This window comes from Manis pentadactyla, chromosome 17, assembly GCF_030020395.1.
Source record: "Manis pentadactyla isolate mManPen7 chromosome 17, mManPen7.hap1, whole genome shotgun sequence".
In the NCBI taxonomy this organism is placed as follows: Eukaryota; Metazoa; Chordata; class Mammalia; order Pholidota; family Manidae; genus Manis; species Manis pentadactyla.
In genome coordinates this window covers 62,897,327-62,916,533 of record NC_080035.1, presented here as the reverse complement: position 1 = coordinate 62,916,533, position 19,207 = coordinate 62,897,327, and the positions used below count along the sequence as shown (strand labels likewise).

Below are 19,207 nucleotides of genomic sequence, written 5' to 3'. Positions count from 1 at the left end.
TCGCCCCGCCCCGCCCCCGGCTCGCTGGGCCCGCCCCAGCCCCGCCCTCAACGTGCCGGCCCCGCCCCGGCCCGCGGCTGCAGCCCCGCGCGCTCCCCCGCGGCCTGCGCCCTCGGGCCCACTTCCCGCCGTGCGCGCAGCCGCCTTCCCCGCGGGAGCGGCCCCCGGGCCCGCTCTCCCGCCCGCGCACCTGCTCGCGCGTGCCCGCGCCGTCCGCCCGCCGGGCCCTCGCCTCGGGGTCCCCCGGCCTCGCGCCCCGCGCGCAGCTGAGCGCGGGGCTCTCTCGGCGAACTTTCCCGCCCGCACTTCCCGCCAGGAGCGAGGGAGCGGGGGGGAGGCGGGGGCCGGAGCGGGCCCCTCGGGGCTGGGGGCCGGCCGGAACAAGGCCCACTGCGCGGACGGTGGCCGTCGCCCCCGGGTGAGATGCGGGTCCTTGTTAGGGACGCAGAGGCCGTCGCAGCTCCTCGCCCTGTGGCGTCGCGAGCCTCCGAGGTCCCGCCGGGGCCCGCCGCGTGGCCGCACCTGGGCGCGGCCGCCGGGGGCCGCTCTCTGGGGCCCTGTTCATGACAAAATAAATGGAAGCCCCCACACCCACTACCGATGTTTGTTCTTGGTTGTCTCTGTAAACCTGTTCCACGGTCCACACTTCGCCACATTCTGCAGTTAATTGTGTTATATACACACATAATAATATGTAATAGCAGAGAACCTTGCGCATAATGCACGCTCAATAATCACTTATTCTGATTAGTTTTGGGTCAAATTAATTATTGGATATATCCGAATAAACCATGTGATACGTGAGTATATGAAAAAATGGAGACTAAGAGTTCTGCACGTGGGACGTAAATTTCATACTTAGATGACATTATGCCACTGCGTGTTCAGGATTGAATTGAGTAAGGATTCTGCGATAGTTTTAATTTTCTTTTAAATGTCCTATTTTTCTGTGATTTGAGAAATATTCTGTGAATTTTATGATAGTATCAATTAAATGAATTAATTTTTTTCTTATAATCACTATGAGGATATATGGAGATGCTTTTCACACATAATGCAGCAACAGTGTATTCCCGAGTCAGATTTAGTTCCTGTAAAAATAATTTACACAATCACTGAAATTATCATAGCAATTCACCAGAAGCACTAAGAATAATGTAGACTAGTAACAATGACCATGAATTTAAAGTAAAAGGAATATTTCAGCACCTTTTCTTGGCATTTACCAATTGGCACTTGTTAATGTACACTGGCACCAAGAAATAGGAATGTGCTGTGAGGAACATCAAGTGTTTGTATGTTTATTGTGTTGTGTAACATATGAAACCATTCCATCTCTCTCGCTATTGTAAGATTTGTGTAGGAGAAGAGCCCTACACAAATTTACCTTAACAAAAGTTAGCTCTAGTAACCAGCTCTTAAAACCCCACAGACATCCAACAAAAGGTGCCCATTCAAATAATAATGTGGATTCTGCAGGAGAGGTCAGTTTTGTTCCACTCAAGTGTTTATATTTCCCAAAATGCAGGTTTTATATTTGATATATGGTTATATCTATCATATTTCTTAGTTTCTACATTAGCAGCTTATAGTTCTAAGAAGAAACTAAAAGAAGAAATGGAAAGACAATGCCATTAATCATAAAGAATATCACATTTGTATCCTAGCTATTCCCATCACATTGTACATCAGGGGCTGATCACAGTGGCTTCAAATACACGACTGACTTTGACAAGGTTTTAAAAAATGATGTTGCTATCCAAGCATATAGGCAATATATTATTAAAAATGTCAATATGGGTTCAGTTCCCAAAGGTAATTTTTCTCTTTCAAGTGGGATATAAATGCTGCTTTGCCATTAGTGAGCACTGTGTGTGCATGGAGAGAGTGGATCCTGGAATAGGAGGTCCGCTAACAGAGAAGCAGGCATCACCCAACTTTGCCAACCCCATAAGGTACATGCTAGGAAAAGAAAATCGTCTCAAACAGAAACTCCAAAGAACACAGCTATTTTTAAACCCAGAATTAACGTTTTTGTCACTTTTCAGAACAAATTATTGGCTTCACCGATGGAAACAGGTATGTAGTGGATTTTTGTATTGTATTACACTCTACCACTCTACTGTGCCTTTTACACACCTTTTTCTAACAAACTGGAAATTTTAACATGGAGATAAAGTCATTTGCTAATTGTTATCAGTTTTGGGAAACAGAGATGTTCATTCCCCATAAAACAAGAGATCTAGGTTGAGATCGTGTCCCTAGAAGTATTGGCATGTGCGAGCAAATGAAGATTTCATAGGTATTATTGGGAAACACAGCATCATTTTAAAAAATTCCTGCAGTTATAATTCCTGCTTTACAATTTGTATGAAAATCTAGTTTTTCTATTTGCTATGGAATAAATGTGTTCCCCCCCAAAAAAATATTCACATGTTGGAATGCTAAACCCCAAAGCCATGGCAATCATGAGGAGGGGCTTGGGGAGGCATGAGGTCACGGAGGCGGAGCCCTCACCAAAGGGATGGGCATCCCTGTCAGGAGACAGAGGGCCTGCTTGCTTGCTCTCTGCTTTCTGCCAAGTGACCAGGTGATGAGACAGCCTGTGGCCTCCCAGATTAGGTGCTGGCCTTGCAGGCACCCTGCTCCCCAAATTCCAGCCTCCAGGGGCCTAGGGGCTGTTGGTAAGCCTCTGGTAATGTGTCCCCCCAGCTTGAACCACGACACCATTCTAATGATTATTGAGGGAGGTGTCCTGAAATCTGCAACTATAGTTGTGACTTTATGTATTTCTCCCTGCTGTTTTGTCAGGTTTTACTTCATGTATTTAGAACTCCTGTTTACAGTGCATAATGTTCAGGAATGGTCTGTATTCCTGATAAATTGATCCCTTTATCATTTTGAAAGAATCTTTTTTATCCCTAGCAGTATTCCTTGAGATGCAATTTGCTATTTTTGATATAGATTTAGCCACTTCAGCGTTCTTTTGATCTGTGTTAGTATGGTATCATTTGTTGTTTTTACTTTAAACCACTTGTCTTCATATTTAAAGTGTGATTCTGCTAGGGGAGGAACTCATCAAGAAGACATGACCGCCCCCTGACCCACAAGCTGGCCCCAGGCAGCTGGAGGCTCCCAGCCCCTCCCCATCCTTGGAAGGTGGGTCGTGCCCATCATTCCCACAGTGGGAGACGTTTGCAAGGACACAGCCTTAAGAGAGCCATGCGTTTTTGAGACCATGTAGACATGTGGATGGGACACAGGACTGAGCCCAGGTAAGGTCTCTATATAAATCCTTAAGATGTGGCCAGTGGGAGCAGAGATTACATCTTGCAGTCGACCAAGACAGCCTCATATGTAAACTCCCTTTTTATTACACCTGCCACCTGCCAATCTAGAGTGACCTGCCTCTTTCTTCTGGCTCTCCTTGCCCTGCTTGTGCAGGGGTCCAGATTCAGATTTCACCTGGAGGAACTCCTCAGGCCGTAAACCAACACCGGCTACTATGGTGACACTAATGTCATTTGTACCTGAACAGCTTATTGACAATAGATGAGGCTTTAGAAAACTTCAGACATTGTGTAATGGTTGTTGAGACCACATATGTGGTGTAAAATCTATAGTAAATCTGTGAGTTGTTCATGAAAACGTTTACAATTTTATAAACATAAGAATGGTCTGGAGACATTTTAATTTTAAAATAATCTTACTTTCTAGAGCATAATTGTTTTTCTTTCGTTTTAAATACATTTAACCTTTAATTTACAACTACCCATTATTTTTGCCCTCTCACTCCTGGTTTCAGACAGTCAGTTATAGGGCAGTGACCATGGTCCTGAAACCCCAGAGATAAAGAAGGTAACATGCATTTCTGCTAAATTCTCTTACAAAAAGAATATTTAGTGCTGTTACGAAGAACACAGTTTACATTGAAGCTATTTCAGTTACATTAAAGGGTCTAAGACTAAGATATGATTCACTTCATAAACAAAAAGATCTTCCAACATGTATAACTGAGTTCAGTAAGATACATTGTTTATTATTGTTACCATCTTATTAAAATCTTTCTAGAATATAAAAGGCAAAGGCTTTAGGTACTTACTCTTAAATATCTTGAGTTCTCCTATCCCTAACCTACCTCCTCTATGATCTTGGAGTCTTAGATGATCTTAGAAGCTCATCCGTGACAGCCTATCCAATCACCTTCCAGATCCCCCCAAGCCATTCCAGACAGGCACTTAATTTGCCCTCCAGTCGTGTCAGGTACCCTAGAGACCAATGAAGTTGAGATGGCAGGAACAGTATGCCTGGAATGGGAGCACACTTGCTATGCAGCCCGAATGGGAAGCAGAGGTCCCCCCCGCAAAACTGGTTCTGAAGTGAGACATCTCAGGGGCTTGTTGGAGTGGCATGGGAGGGGCATTTTAGGGAAGCAACATCAGAGGGAAAAGAAGAGGGAACCAGCAGGACTGGCTCAGCTCACTTGTTGGACTCTGTTTCCTCCTTCCTGGGGAGACATGAAAGTAAGCAAGCAGATTCAGTGTCTGGCTGACTCTAAGTATGGTACAGTCTTAAGAATATCATCCTCTTCCAATTAAAAAAAAATCCTTTCATATTAGCTGTATTCTTAGCAACAAATGCTCTTCTTCCAAAATTAAAAAGAAAATATTTAAACAAAAATGTTTGAGTTGGAGCTGACATATGACAGGGAACTCACTTTTAATGAATGTAAATGATGATACGACTCCTTGCCATTCATTAGAAAGTCATGAGATAACCTGAAGGGAAGTGGAACAGAAATGATACCACTGAAGGACAGATGGAAGCTGAACCAAGAGTGGAAATGCCCAAAGCCAGTTTTTCTGATTCCATAATCTTCCTGTTCCTTCATAATCAAGAAACTGGGGCAGATATTCCTCATGAAAGCGTTTCACATCCACACGACTCAGAAAAGCATCTCCTGCCTGAGGGCTGATGCACCAGAGGCCAGCTTGATTCTCAACCAAGGTCAGGCCTCTCTTAACTGTGCTTAAAACTTAAATGTGAATGCCAGTTTGCAACAGGGACCCCATTTGTTTCAATGTTGAAATCTCTGTAATCAATCATTTTGCTTTGTTTGAAATCAATTGTATAAATGCCATCACCTCTGGGCATTTTTGAAATTTCTTTGTACTTTCTGGCAATATTTTTTTTGCCAGAGAAAGTGAGACCCCATTTCAAATAAATCTCTGGAGATAAAGGGTTTGTTTAAGCCATTAGATTTTCATGTTATTCCTATTTAATTAGAAAAATGCTAAGAATAGCAAAAATATCATTGACTTTTGAAAACACAATGCTCACCTTGAATTTTCAACAATTATATCTTGTCTTTTTAACAATACCAATTGTGATGTGTGATTATTACTTAACCCAACATTCTATTTGGCTCCATCCTAAAATTGCATTTTAAAATCTGTATAATGTGTATATATAATGTGCATATATGTTAAATATATATTTAAAGTACACTTATCTCAAACATAACTTGCTGATGAACAGTATTCTGAGATATCTATTTATTTTTATTTATTCTTCTCCACTTTCCAGGAGGACATAAGGTATCTTGTAAAGAGAAATATAATGAAGAGAAAAGAGAAGAGTATTTAAAATAAAGGCAAAGCCAAAGAGAAGCAAAACCATAAAATGACAGAATCGGCACATAGTATACATACACTGTGTATGTACTATAAAATCTTAAGGAATGGCATCTAAAATGAATAATTGATTAACAATATTGTGAACTTGAATGACACTAAAATTGAACATCCTGGCTGTTTCAAGCTAAGCAGTAAAAGTGAATGTAAATATAATCTATTTCAACATTTGCATTTTTCACAAGATAAGTGTGTACTATTTGTGGTAGAGAAGGTACTCTTTCTTTCCTTGTTATGTTAATCTAGGAAAAATATCTTCATGGGACATTTTACTTAGAGACACTCCTAACCAGGTGGTCTAAGAGGCAGTGTTTCAGGAATGATTGGAGCTAATTTCACCTGTTAAAATGCACAACTGTAGCAAATGTCAAGCATTTCAAAGCAGAAACAACAGAAAAAACAATTACCATTTGTGCATTATTAGGTAGCTTACAAATCACCTTTTAATCTTCCCATTCCTGAAAAACATGATTATCATCCCTCGCATTTTATGTATGAGGTCACAGAGCCAGCTAATGCCTTAGTTAGATAAAGGAAGGATTCACATCAGATCCCGTGTTTACAAACTGGATTATCTTTTCTTTTCTCTCTCCTGAATTTGAGGCATAAAGTTATACTTTTAGTCTAAAATCCCCCTTTACATTTTTAGTTTACATTGAAAAGTTTTTCTTTTGAATTTTAATCAAGGTCAGTGTATCTCAAATTGAGAAGAATTTCATGAGCATATAAGCTTTATCCAGGAAATTCTCGAGTACGGAAAAGTAAGTTGAGTGTTTCCTATCTACCAAGGTGACTTAAAAGGCTGTTTCTCGATCTTTAATGTGCACGTGAGTCACCTGGGAATCTTGTTAGACTTGCGTCTCTGATCTGGAGGGTGGGGCGGGGCCTGATTGACATCGCCCCAATTTCTGTCAGGCCACTTGGGTCTCTGCAGCTCTCCTGTTATCTGCATGTGTAGTTCTCTTCCTTTTACAGATTTTACTATAAAGTATCTCCTTGGAGAATTTCACAGCAACCTTGTTTAATGGGTAACAATTCAATTGCTATTATTGAATCTTATTTTACCAATAAAAGTGAATCTTTCTAGGGGGTCAGTTGGTGCTGGAAGCCACTCAACTGGCTAGAGAGGCTATTCTAAAGTCACACCAAGGTCTGGCTTTCTGATTCCAAAGCTCTTTCCAGCAGGTCACCACCACCCAGAGAAAGTGCTGTGACAATATCCCATGCACTGTTATTCTGGGACACTGTGTGTCAGCAAAAGCAGGAGCTGGCAACGTGGTGGGAAGACCCCAGTGCCTCCATCCCCTTTCAAGGCAGACCTACAGAAGTGCCACTCAGCAGTGGCTGTGATCTGGATCGTGCTGCCCTCCAGAACCCCGAAAGGGGGTCAGAACTGTGCTGAATCCATGCAACCTGCTCAGAACCCACTTCTCAGTTTATGGCCGGGCAGCTGCTCACTGCCCGCCCCACATCTCTTCTGTTACTCTTCATTTGACTTTTATTCAACTCCATTTCTTCCCTCACTGCCATTTAATGATAATCTCAGTGCTGCCTTACTCTTATCTAACTTAATTTCACCTTCTTTTCCTCTGTTAAAGCCATGTAGGAGGGGAGCTTCCTGTGCCATCAGCAAAGCAGTGGGAAATACATCCTTAGGGGCTTTTTTCTTCTTGTGGGAAAAATACAGTATCTCAGGGTTTTTACTGTTTTTGTTCTGTAATCTCTTTTTGAAGTTTTGCCACCTATGTGATTTTCTTAGAAGATTGCCTTCTTCCCAGTCAGGGAAATGTTTTCCATTGGCTGATTGATGGCAGCCGAAAGGCGCCCCTCAGGGTCCCATCCCCACACTGCACGTTGGTAAATTCTGAATGGTGGTAATGATGCTTGCAATATCATTTCACGGGAAGCTGGAAAGGTGCGACGGGCAGCTGCCCCTAAGAGAAACACAATTAATTCCAATGAGAACACTGAGGCAATCTGACGAGAGCGGGGTGCTATCCCAGTCCAGAGGGGTGGGGCTCCTGGACACCCACACTTTGACTCGGGTGAGTACCTCGTGACACCCATAAGTGGTGTAATCAGAGAAATATGGCTTACAAGTGGGTCTGTCATCACCAAAGAAGGTTTAGAAGGGAGTACCGCCTGCTACAAAGCTGTCTTTTTTCTCCTATTCATCCAATCTTTAGCATAACAGGCACTGAAGATACAAAAGAAGAATAGCACAATCCTTGTCTAAAAGTCCTTAAGAGTACTTTTATTAAAAGCGAGAACAACCAAATGCATTTTATATATGTATTGTGTATATGTGACTGCATATCCATGTGTGAGCACATGTATATACATATATACATGCATTTGCATATACATGCACATATATGTAATACAGCAACTATATATATGTAAATACATACAGTTACATACATACATATACATGTTCTAAATGTGTGTTATTATTATTCAGGTATTGTATGACCAATAGATCAGGAGATGACTCACTGAAAAGATGAATCATCATACTCCAGAACCTAGGAAGTAGGGCCATACCTTGCCTTGCCACAGGACCCCATGGGGAAGCACCAGGGCCAGTGGGAAGGCAGGGGAGTGGGGGAGAAACACAGGAAGTAGGCTTTATTGTGGTTTCTGCAGGAGGAATGCATGGCGCAGGGCAAGCAACACAAGGATTGGCTAGTGTGAATAATTCCAGTGGACTCCGGGGTATGCCTGCCCCTAGCTGCCTGGGGCTTGGCCAGGGGTGGCGAGGGCAGGAGAATCCTGTGGCAAGCCCCATAAGGTAGGGAGTTGGGGTGTGGGCTCTGGAGTGGTTGGTCTGCATATGAAAGGCGCATTTCCCAGCAGCCCCCAGTCCCTCACTATAGCCAGGAATTGGCAAATCCTGGGAGAGGTGGTCTTCCCCAAAACACCCCAAAATACTAAAGCATCAAAAACACAGAAAATAAAAAGGCATGATCAATACAATATACAGTAGGTTAAAACGTTTATATAAAAGGCTCTACTTTCATTATACCTAACCACAGTAAAAGATGTTAAAGATTACACTTTAAAGTGCTTTCACAAATTATTTCTTACTTGATTGATGAGAACTTCTGCAGTGGAGATAAAGCTATGTTATCCTAATTTTACAGAAAAGAAGGAAATGTTTGTCTTTAAAGTGTAATCTCTCTAGGGCAAAACACATTCCAAACAAGTGAAACATTTAACTGTTCAAATGAAATCATAACAGAATGAGGATAAATTATAGGTAAGTTTTATGTAATGTTGAGTAAGGATTTCTTAAGATGCCTGCTGTTCAGTTATCTATTGATGTGTAACAAATTACTCCAAAATTTAGCTCAAAACAACAAACACATATTATGTCAGTTTCTGAGAAATAAAGTATGGAGCTGGAGCCTTTAAGAGAATTCCTCAATCAAGAACTGTCTTAAGGAACACGGTGTCCAGTGTGAGTGGTTAGACTGTTGGCAGTGCAGAAGGTGAACCGCTCCACCTCCCCGAACCTCAGTCACTCACACACACGAATTCCTTCTGTGATATTTTCATGATGGAGAATATCTGAAATTCAGATCTGCATCCATGCGGTACAGACAAGGAGATCTTATGTGAGACAGTGAGACGATGCTTCATGTACAAAATACAGGTGAACAATACAGGAGACAGTGAGAAATAATTGAATGGAAGCCTGAACGTGGAGTCAGGATTGACGGTGAGAAAATAATTCCCCTAGTAATTTACAGAAATCCTGGTGAGGGCACTGGGCTTTCCGCTCCCTATTATATGGGGATTTTGAGCCAATCTTATCTACAATCTTGACTGCAGCTTAGAAAGTAGGGTGACCTCAATTGCTATTTCGATTGCCCAAATAATAGCATTCTATGCAGCCCTTATAAATGAAGCTTCAGGAGAAAGTGTAATGGCAGAGAAGGGTGTCCAGGCTTTATCGTTTGGTGAATAAACAAGTACAGAATAGTATAGCTAGTGTTGTAATTAAATCATGTACACATTGTTATACACAGAAAAGAAGGAATAGATTTAAAATGTTAATGGTGGCTCTCTGTGGGTGATGGGGGTAAAGTGATTTTTATCTGCTTTGTTCAGCTGTATTTTGGACATGAAGAAGCAGTGCTTTCTTTCTGAGGCGGTCGGGTGTCCAAGCCCTTGACGGCTGTCTACGTGCCTGTGTCCTAGGTCAGGCTCCCCAGAAGCACTGCCTGAAACGGGTCCTGTTTGAATGACTCACAGCTCTTCCCTGGAGGGAGTAAGGAAGCGGTACAGGGCAGGCAGGAAAACTAAGATTTAGGCATCTCGGGCATGTAACAGTATTCCCATTTTCCCTTTAAAACGAATTCCTTCATGGCCATTGACCTCCAAAGTTAGAGGATTTAATTTACAAAATGAATACCTTCGTGTTTGACCCATGCTCCTTTTGGAACATTTCCCTGTGAACGCCAATTTAAAGACTAAAGGCTAACTTGTAAAGTGGGAATCCCTCAAGACTTTGCCGCACTCAGGGTTGCCTGTTTCCTAGCACCGTAAAGGAAGGGCCCCTTGGGTAATCTGATAGGAGGGTAAACAAAGCAGACCAGTATTTTCCCCATAAGAATGAAAGCCTACCTTGGTTCAGCGATGTGTGAGTGTTGAAGCCTGCCCCTCACGGACTGGTTGGAGGCCGCCTCCCCTCCCTGGGCTCTTAGCCACCAAAGCACAGGGCGACTCTGCCTGGACGGAACACCTGCTGGCCCACCTGGAGCCTTCTGCTCTGCACACCTGCGCCCATGAGCGAACTCCGCAGGCTGCCTCTCCCTCGGCTGCGGGCAGAGGCCACTCACTGCTTCCTCACCTCCAGGGCTGTGCCCTGGTCTGAGCCAGCAGGCCAGTGACGCAGGCCGTGGACCAGTCTCTGATCTGGAATTCCTGCCACCTTCACCCTGATTACAGTCCACTTCCATGTGGTAGGTAAAACCCACCTTGGGCCTTGGTTCTCCTTTGCTCAAACCCTTTCAAGGCTTCCCACCCATTTCAAAGTCCTAAATGGCCCATGTCCTTATGCGGCCCCTCCCCTCATTCTCAGTTCCTTGGGGTCTGTTGAGCCCCTCCCCCATAGTTGGGGGCTTCTCTGCAGCTTTCCTGGGGTCTCTTTGCAAAGGTCACCTCACCACCCACCAAGCTCCATCTTCCTCCTCTTCCCTGCTTCCTTTTAAGGTGAGAATCCTCGCCTAGCCTGTTTCCTGTTAACCTGCTGGATGTCTGTCCCATGAAATAGAAAGTAAGCTCCATAGAAGTGGAAACATGGCCTCTGGTTCTTCCCTGAATCTCCTGGGACCAATGCTCATTACTGCTCATCAATTATATTTTGATTGAACAAATGAGTTGGCAGCCCACGGACATTCCCAGTCACTTACTCCATGGTCATGAAACAACTCCTCTCCTTAAAAATTAAGGGCTCCTGTCCTCCTCGCCTAAAACTTTAGAAATATTTACTCTAACACTAGGTACACCACTCTGTCCCCGACAGATATTGGAAAGTCCCATTCTTTTTACAAAATCAGGTTTTTGAAGGAACAAGAGTAAAGCTCAAAATCTAAGCTTTATTGGAGGTAAAAATATTCCAAAAATATTACAAGTTTAACAGTTCTATTGAAGTGTAATTGATGTACAGTGAATGGTACATATTTAAGCCTTCATCGTGTATTCCCAAAGGAGTCTCTACATAGACTATCCTGCCACCTATAAATTAACAGTTTTATGTCTTTTCCGACGGGGATGCCTTATATTTATCTTTCTTGCCTTATTGCACTGACTAGCACCTGCAGTACAATACTGAATAGATTTCACTAGAGGAGAGGTCTCATGGAGATCCTAATAACTAGAGTATCAGGCCATGTGAAGACATCCTAAGATCCACTGATGTTTTTGGTGTGTATGGCCACTTTTTTTCTCTGTGTTTTTGGTTTTGAATAGTTTCCATTACAGTGTCTACACATTCAATCATGTTTTCTTCTGTAGTTATAATCTGTTATTAAAGCCACCCAGTGTATTTTCATGCCAGACATTGTAGTTTAAATTCAGGGTTCCATTTGGGTATTTTTAGACTGTCCATTTCTCTACTTAACACATTTCATCTTCCCTCTAGCTCTGGAATACACAGAATGCAGGTGTAGTAACTGTTCAGTGACTCTGCTTTCTAATTTTGATATCCATGTCAGTTCTGGTTTCAATGGATTAATTTTTCTCTTCACTGTGGATAGAATTTTCCTGCTTCTTTGCAAGCTTGATAATTTTTGATGGAATACCAGATGTTGTGAATTTTACCTTCTGCTGTTGGATGTTGCTGTATTCCTTTAAATATTCTTGATATTTTCTTTGATACAAGGTTTTGTTACTTAGAACCAATTTGGTCTTTTTAGGTCTTACTTTTAAGATTTGTTAGGTGAAGATTTTCTAGTCTGGCTTGTAGAACTAGGCACTACTCCCAGCCCTGTGTGGGCCTCAGGTAGTGTTCTTCTAACTCTCTAGGTTAGCCCTTCCCTCCACCTGGTAACTCCCTCCCTCAGCAGTAAATGCCCCGTGATTGTCAGTGCTCTTGAGAATAGTCAGTGGGGACCCCCTGCATGTCTCCAAAACTCTCCATGTCTTCTGCTCTTCTCCAGATTTCTCCCACAAGAACACCACCCCCTTGGTACCCTGACTCTCAGCTTTCTAGAAAGTTATCACCCGCTTCCCAAAGGCATGAACATCTACTGAATGACTTGGTGAAGCTGGGAGTCACCACTGCCTGTGTGGCTGATTGCTCCACACTGTCCCCACAGTGTACACAAGTCAAGTCTTCATGACCTGGACTACAGTGGCGACGGGGTCTGGGCAGCCTCCATGGAGTGTCAGTCAGCTTCCAAGTCCTCGCGGTCCCATGAATACCACAGTACATGTGTCCAACATGAAGACAAATCCAAATGTCAGACTAAAGTTGAAACTCATGGAAAAGACTGCCTCAATTTATATTAATGGACAAGAGATACATAAGGCAGCTATTCTTTCCTTTTGCACTTAAACCTAAATTCCAATGGATATTTAATATTTCTAATGTAAGTTCATGTACACACACAGTTACAACATACAGCTACAGAAATATATTTTACCATGATACCAACCTGTGTTAAGGTTCAGACACAAGAGTATCTTGGTCTTTGTGATACATAAACCTGGTCGTACCTTCCTGTTCAAATGAAATATAAAACCATGCACCAAGAAATGTACTCTAGGTTTTTGTCCTTGAACGTAAAAGAGGTAGGCTGTTATGGGCAGATTTGCGCCCCGTCCCCCCACCACAATTCACATGTTCAAGCCCCAACCCCCAGTGCAACCTTATTTGGAGACAGGACATTCAGGGAGGTCAGTAAGGATAAATGAGGTCACAAGAGCCGGAATGCAGTCCAACAGGACTGATGTCTTTGAAAGAAGATGAAGAGACACCAAAACTCTCTCTTTCCTCCATGAAAGGACACGGCCAGCAGGCAGTCTTCTGCAAGACAGGAAGAGGGCCCTTACCAGAAACCAAAATGCTCAGCGCCTTGATCTTGGATTCTAGCATCCAGGACTGTGCAAAAAGAGATTTCTGTTGCTAAAGCCACCCGGTGTGCGATATTTGTGACGGCAGCCTGAACAGGCTGATGCAGCGCTCTGAGCCCGCTGAGCAGAGGGGCTTGTGCGGTAACAGCACCCCCGGCTCTGTGATCGTCCTGGGTGTGCAGACAGCAGTTCACACTTCGGGGGGGCATGTGAGGACTGCGTGAGGTAAAAGGGTTAAGTAATGTTTGACCAGTACGTATCCTTAGTTCTTTTAATTTCCGAGACGATTAGCCCCCTGAGCATCAATTCACTAGGAATGAATAATACCTTGAATGACATCAGCTTCCGCCAACATGCAGAGGTTACTATGGTAATGGAGCAAGTTTTCCAGAGCACAAAACAAGTACCATGCTTGATATATTAGTCAGCCAGGGAAAGCCGTCCCATGTACGCTCCAGCGTTCATTCGGTGAATAGTCACTAAGGCAGCGTGCATGATAGCGATTCCGCTGTGTTTTTCTGAACATCAAAACTTTGGCAGTTGTATTGAGAATCTTGGCAGATTTACAAAAGTGTTAACACTCATTTTCAGAGCCTAGTTTTTTGTAGGGTTTTTTTTTCATTCTTTATTTCTTGGAAACCGTATTTCCAACAGATTTACAGGGTTTCTAATTCAAATGCCAAAGCGGAAGTTCTACGAGGCCATGACTCCATTGTTAACTGTAAAATCAGCAGTTTTTTCCCTTCTAGTCACTTAGAAATTACTTGTTATTGTCAATTATACTTGGCCTTTTCTGCTACGATGCTTTGTTACACTGCCATTGTCTCTAGTTGTCTAAAGCTGAGGTTCGCCCAATGGAACGTTATTTCCATTCCTAATAATGCTGTTACACCGATAGTGCAGACTCAAACCATATGGTGTGGCTTGATTTTAGCAAGGCATTTATCAGGCTCTCATATGATTTTGTGCAAAACATCCCCCCAAATTCTAGTTCTAGTATGAATTTCTAGCTCAGTGATGTTTGCAGCACGTCGAAGCCAAGTTTTGCAGCATCCAGGCCACACACTGGGTCCTCAGTAAGGGAACCAGAAAGTCGCTAACACCATCAGTACTGATAATAGTGTCTGGCAACACACAGCAGTGGCATCAGACAGGCAGGTCTGCAGAGCAGAGCCCCCCCTCATGCTCCATCTCTCTGCCTTGGGCTGGGTCACTGCTCAAAAGCTAGGGGACGCAGAGTCTCTGTCCCCAGCCCCTGCACCCTGCACAGCTAGTAGTTCAGTGAAGAAATTGGACCCTAGAAAACCAGAAATGAATGCTTCTATTTCTGAGCCATCTTGGATGGACTGCCATGCGGTGGATGTTGCTCGATTGCAGAAAGGACCCTGCAGTGAATTTTTTCCTTTAGAAACTTACTTAGCTTGCAACTAACCGACTCAAACGTTTTTGTCAGGAATGAGGAGGGGCTGTGGCCTTTCGACTTCAGTCACAAAAAGTAAGTTTCATGAAAGAATTCAGGCAATTATGTGTTTGAACGTATCCATTTTTTTAAATCAAAATGTAATGACTTCTCTAAAGTAATGGCGAACTTGCTGGAGTAGCTGGGCTTCTTCTCTGACAGAGGCACCCAGAGCCCACTCAGTCTTACTGAGCATTTCATTTTAATTAAGTTAATTAAAATGCTAAAAGCTTTGGTGAACCCATTTGATTTGATTCAACTCTGATTTGAATTTCACAGTGATAAAGCCCATCATTCTACGTTTCTATACAGAAGTCATTTGGGGACTTTGCAATTTGTTTTACAGGAAGATGAAAATGAATGCTGCAGAATGGTATTTTAAAGAGCTCGTCAATACGGTACGTTAAAGACCTGTCTTCTATTTTTGGTTTCAGAACACTTAGCTACACTGAACACTGAGCAGGAATAAGCAGAAGTAGCCACACCACAAAGTCAGGTTTCATGTTAAGGACTGACATCCGGAGCGGGTCCAGTTGGCTATGGTTCCTTCCTTGTACTGTGACCAAACTGGCTAATGCACAGAGCAAAGGAGCCTGGAGATCAGAATATGGGGTGTTGGGTGTGAGCTTTCTTTGGCCCCATCCTTCCTCACAAATTCTTACCTGAGGCAAAGTAGTGCCTGGAGTCCACCAGGAGTGGGGAATCCCCACAGTGCTTCATAACCTGGGATCCAGGACAATCTGGGACTTGCAGGCATTGCTCCCTTTCAAACTTCTGTCGCTGAGGTTCCGGGGAGAGAAGGCAGCTGGCCCGGCCCTGACCCTGCATTCCCTGCCATGTGCATACAACCTGGTTTCATCTGTATTTCTGTCCTCGCTGTGTCTTCAGACCTGCCCTCCTCAGAGCAAAGGGTCTGGATATGCCCGCTGTAGGCATGACACTCTGAGAAATATTTCAGAGCACTATGAATTTGAACACTGAGAAGTAAAAAGTTACACAATGACTCATGAAGCTTTCGAGATATATACTGAAGGGGCAGGCACGGTTCATCTAGAATAAACTGTGGGGTGGAGGCAAGCACAGCCTGACATTTCCAACATGCTTTCAGGAGAAAAGTAAGGTAACACAAGAGTCCAGTAAATGACAGGACACCCACCCCGAGACAGTTCAAGCAGCAAATATCCTGGTTCACACATAGAACGGCAGTGTGCGTCAATGCGTGCCCCGAGCTGCAGGGTGCTGGTTGTGGGAGGCCCCATGGCTCCCCACTGCTGCTACTCAAAATCAGAGTCCCTGTACAAGTACTTAAACAGTCTGCTTCACTGTGCTCATCTTGGAATTGGGTGTAACAATAGCAACTGCCTGCTAAGTTTGTTAAGAGAGAAACTGAATTAATTCGTGGAAAGTCCCCAGAGCGTGCATGGTACCATGTACATCTATAAACTAGAATCATGATTACTGCAGGATTCCTGGACTCTCCAAAATGGTCTTAACCTTCCTAAATTCAAGCTGAATTCCATTGCTATTTACTCACTACTGGAAACATTTTCATTTTCACTGGGATGGTCGCACTTTGCTTAGCTCTCCCTTTTTGAAGTAACACATTGGGTGAAAAGGACCACTTAGTTCCCACACTTTGAGTCTTGGCTCAGTAGCAAGTCCCTACTGGTCGGGGGTAGAGTGAGCAGGTGCAGGAGGGGGGCTTCCTGAGGCCAGAGAAGGGAAACCAGAAATGAGATGGGAAACCCTGAAAGTGAATGGGAAAGAAGGGCAAGAAAAGTAGCTCAGATCAGAGCTGGTCAGAAACCAACAGAATCAAATAATAGTAAAGACAATAATCGTAACAGCAACACCGCCATGTACTGACAGGGCTCTACCTGCCGACAAACGGGCCCCACCTCTGATCTTCACAGCAGCAGCCGCCGTGGCTCATCCTCATGTTGCTCTAGGGTCCGACATGGGAGTAACTCGCTGAGTCACACACCTTCGAACTGGAGTAGTCAGACTCCAAGTCCACGATCTTAAATAATATCCCAACTGACTCCCGGTAATTTCTTGAAGTTGAGAGACGCAGCAGGAATGTTTTTATAAATCCTAGAGTCATTGATGAAAAACGTCTCACGATGCCATACTTCTGTGGACGCATCGCTCAGCCTTCTGAATGAGACAGTTTGAAAGTGCATTTAGCCTTATCTACAAGCAACAAGTTCACCATCACGCTTTAGTATTTGTTTCATAAAAAGAAAAACATAACTCTTAGAGGAGTTTAGAGCAGACTTTATGTTTCGAAGTAAGAATAATCCAATTGCACGTCTGTCTTCACCATTATCACTCCTGAATTATATTATAAAAAGCAATAGCACTTTCAGCAGTCTAAGAGAAGCGATTCGTTTTTAGATCATAAACAATTCTCCCCGAGGACTCCATTTAGAATTCCACTCACAGATAAATGCAAGGTCTTTTGCCTTAGATTGACTGTTTTTGTGGCAACAATAAAATAAAGTTTATACAGTCCAAATAATATACTTCAAAACCAGTTTCTGGTTATTGAAATTACTTTTCCAGTGAAAGGATTAAAATAATCCCGTTATGCATGTGGTTATCTGAACAGATTTTACATATCACTGACTTCATAAAATAATCATTCATTTCCTCTTTCATTAAATATATATGTAGTGCATATATAAGTGCTCATAAGAAGTAGACAAGATCCCCTCTTGGAATAAACATCTTAGTTGGAGAGAGAAATAAGAAAGAAAGGGAAAGGAAAAGAAAAGAAAGTTTTGTCAGGACTGGGAAAGAAAAAAGATGGCATTTGGGATGAAGATTATTTCTCAATCAGAAAAATAAATTTCATTTACGTGGTCCGCTTTTACTTGACAGAAAGACTTTTTAAACACCGATAGTTTGCCAATAATCTCCAAAATGGGATCAAACCACACTGTAAAGTCACCACACACACACACACACACACACACACACACACACACACACAGTTTTTTTCCTTTTTCTGCAAAATGGTTCATCACCAGAGATCTAAAAGAAACCACATCCACCCACTCACGACCTCAGCAGCACTGACTTCCTGCGTCTTCTCATACGTGTGCTGCGCGTAGTATTCAGGAGAACAGATTTGATTCGGTATTAAAGAGTCCTCTTTTCTCTGATGTCAATAAAAATTAATTTTTTAAGACTGAGCTTTGAAAAATTCAAGAAGGTTAACTTGAAATGGGCTTCACAGTTCTTTACCTGATGAAGACCTTCTTGCAACTACCTTGGGCCCATAGTTCAACCTTGCCTATCAATCATTCGGGCCCCTGAATAAGCCTGTGAGCGCTGTGGAGACCTGCCCCGCCCACAGCGGGAGGCAAGGCGGCTTCTGCCCTCCTGCTTAAAATTACGTGCATCTGCTTTCTCTCTAATGAAACATGAGCCCAGATATCTGCTGTTTAGTTTGTATACATCAATTACAGTCTATTTACTTGGTATATCCCATCAGTTAATTAGATGTGCATGCAGAGGGATAATTCTGAAAATGAAAGATTTGATCACTTCAGGAGATCCAGAAGATATAAAGATTTTATGCTCTGGCAAAAAATAGCTCCACGCTGCTTCTAACCTCGGTCTATTTATTTCTCAGGCATTATGAAAAAAATGTTTATTATTTTTTCGATTATTATAAAACAATGAATGATGTGGAGAATTTGAGAAGATTAGAAATATAATTTGTCTATATCCCTAAGACCATAAATAATTATTATACATATTTTGGCATGTGTTTTATAAATGGTTCTCTTACAAAACTGGAGACATACTACTCTTACAGGATGTAATTTATTTTTCACTTTTAAATATATCTTGAAAATTTTCCTGTACCTTTAAATATTCTCCAAGATAACTTTTGATGGCTCAGTAAACATTTTTAGGTAAAAAAAAAAAAACTTAGCAGCAGAATATTCCATTGCATGAATGTACCAAAACTTGTATTTAATCAATGTACCATTGCTTGATATTTTTGCTGCTTCCAAATTTTGTAAATAGAACTGTGATTGACATCCTTCTTATAAAAAGCTGTTTGTATATCTGCAATCATCTCTTTAGGATAAATCATAAGTGTGCTTATTGAATGAAAAGACATAAAATTTATAATGCATTTTGTACAAAGAGGTGTTGGAATCCTAGTTCTTCTTTAAATTCTATGCTACATTGTGCAAAACCAAGCAGAATGGCTATGGACACTGGAAAGCTGACAACCAGTCCTTGCAACAACAGCTGGCTCTGGCGGTCTCTGTCACTGCCACCCCCAGACGTGTGCAGCTTGGCACCTGTGTGGCCACTTAGCACAGCCCAGGGTGCAGAAGACCATGGCCCTTCACCACCTAAGCTAGCCTTTCACCTTCAGGATCCTGCTCATTTGGGTGGCTTCAGAGTCCTCAGTCCATCCATTATCCCATCCTGCCCTTCTTTTCAACAT

At 42.7% G+C, this 19,207-nt stretch overlaps 1 long non-coding RNA gene across 1 annotated transcript; it reads left to right on the top strand.

The window, feature by feature from the left end:
- Window positions 1–342: 342 nt before the first annotated feature.
- Window positions 343–7,943, top strand: LOC118916649 (uncharacterized). Its single transcript, XR_005026474.2, has 4 exons — window positions 343–418; window positions 3,053–3,275; window positions 7,476–7,738; window positions 7,880–7,943. It is a non-coding gene; the product is annotated as an uncharacterized LOC118916649 (long non-coding RNA).
- Window positions 7,944–19,207: the final 11,264 nt, after the last annotated feature.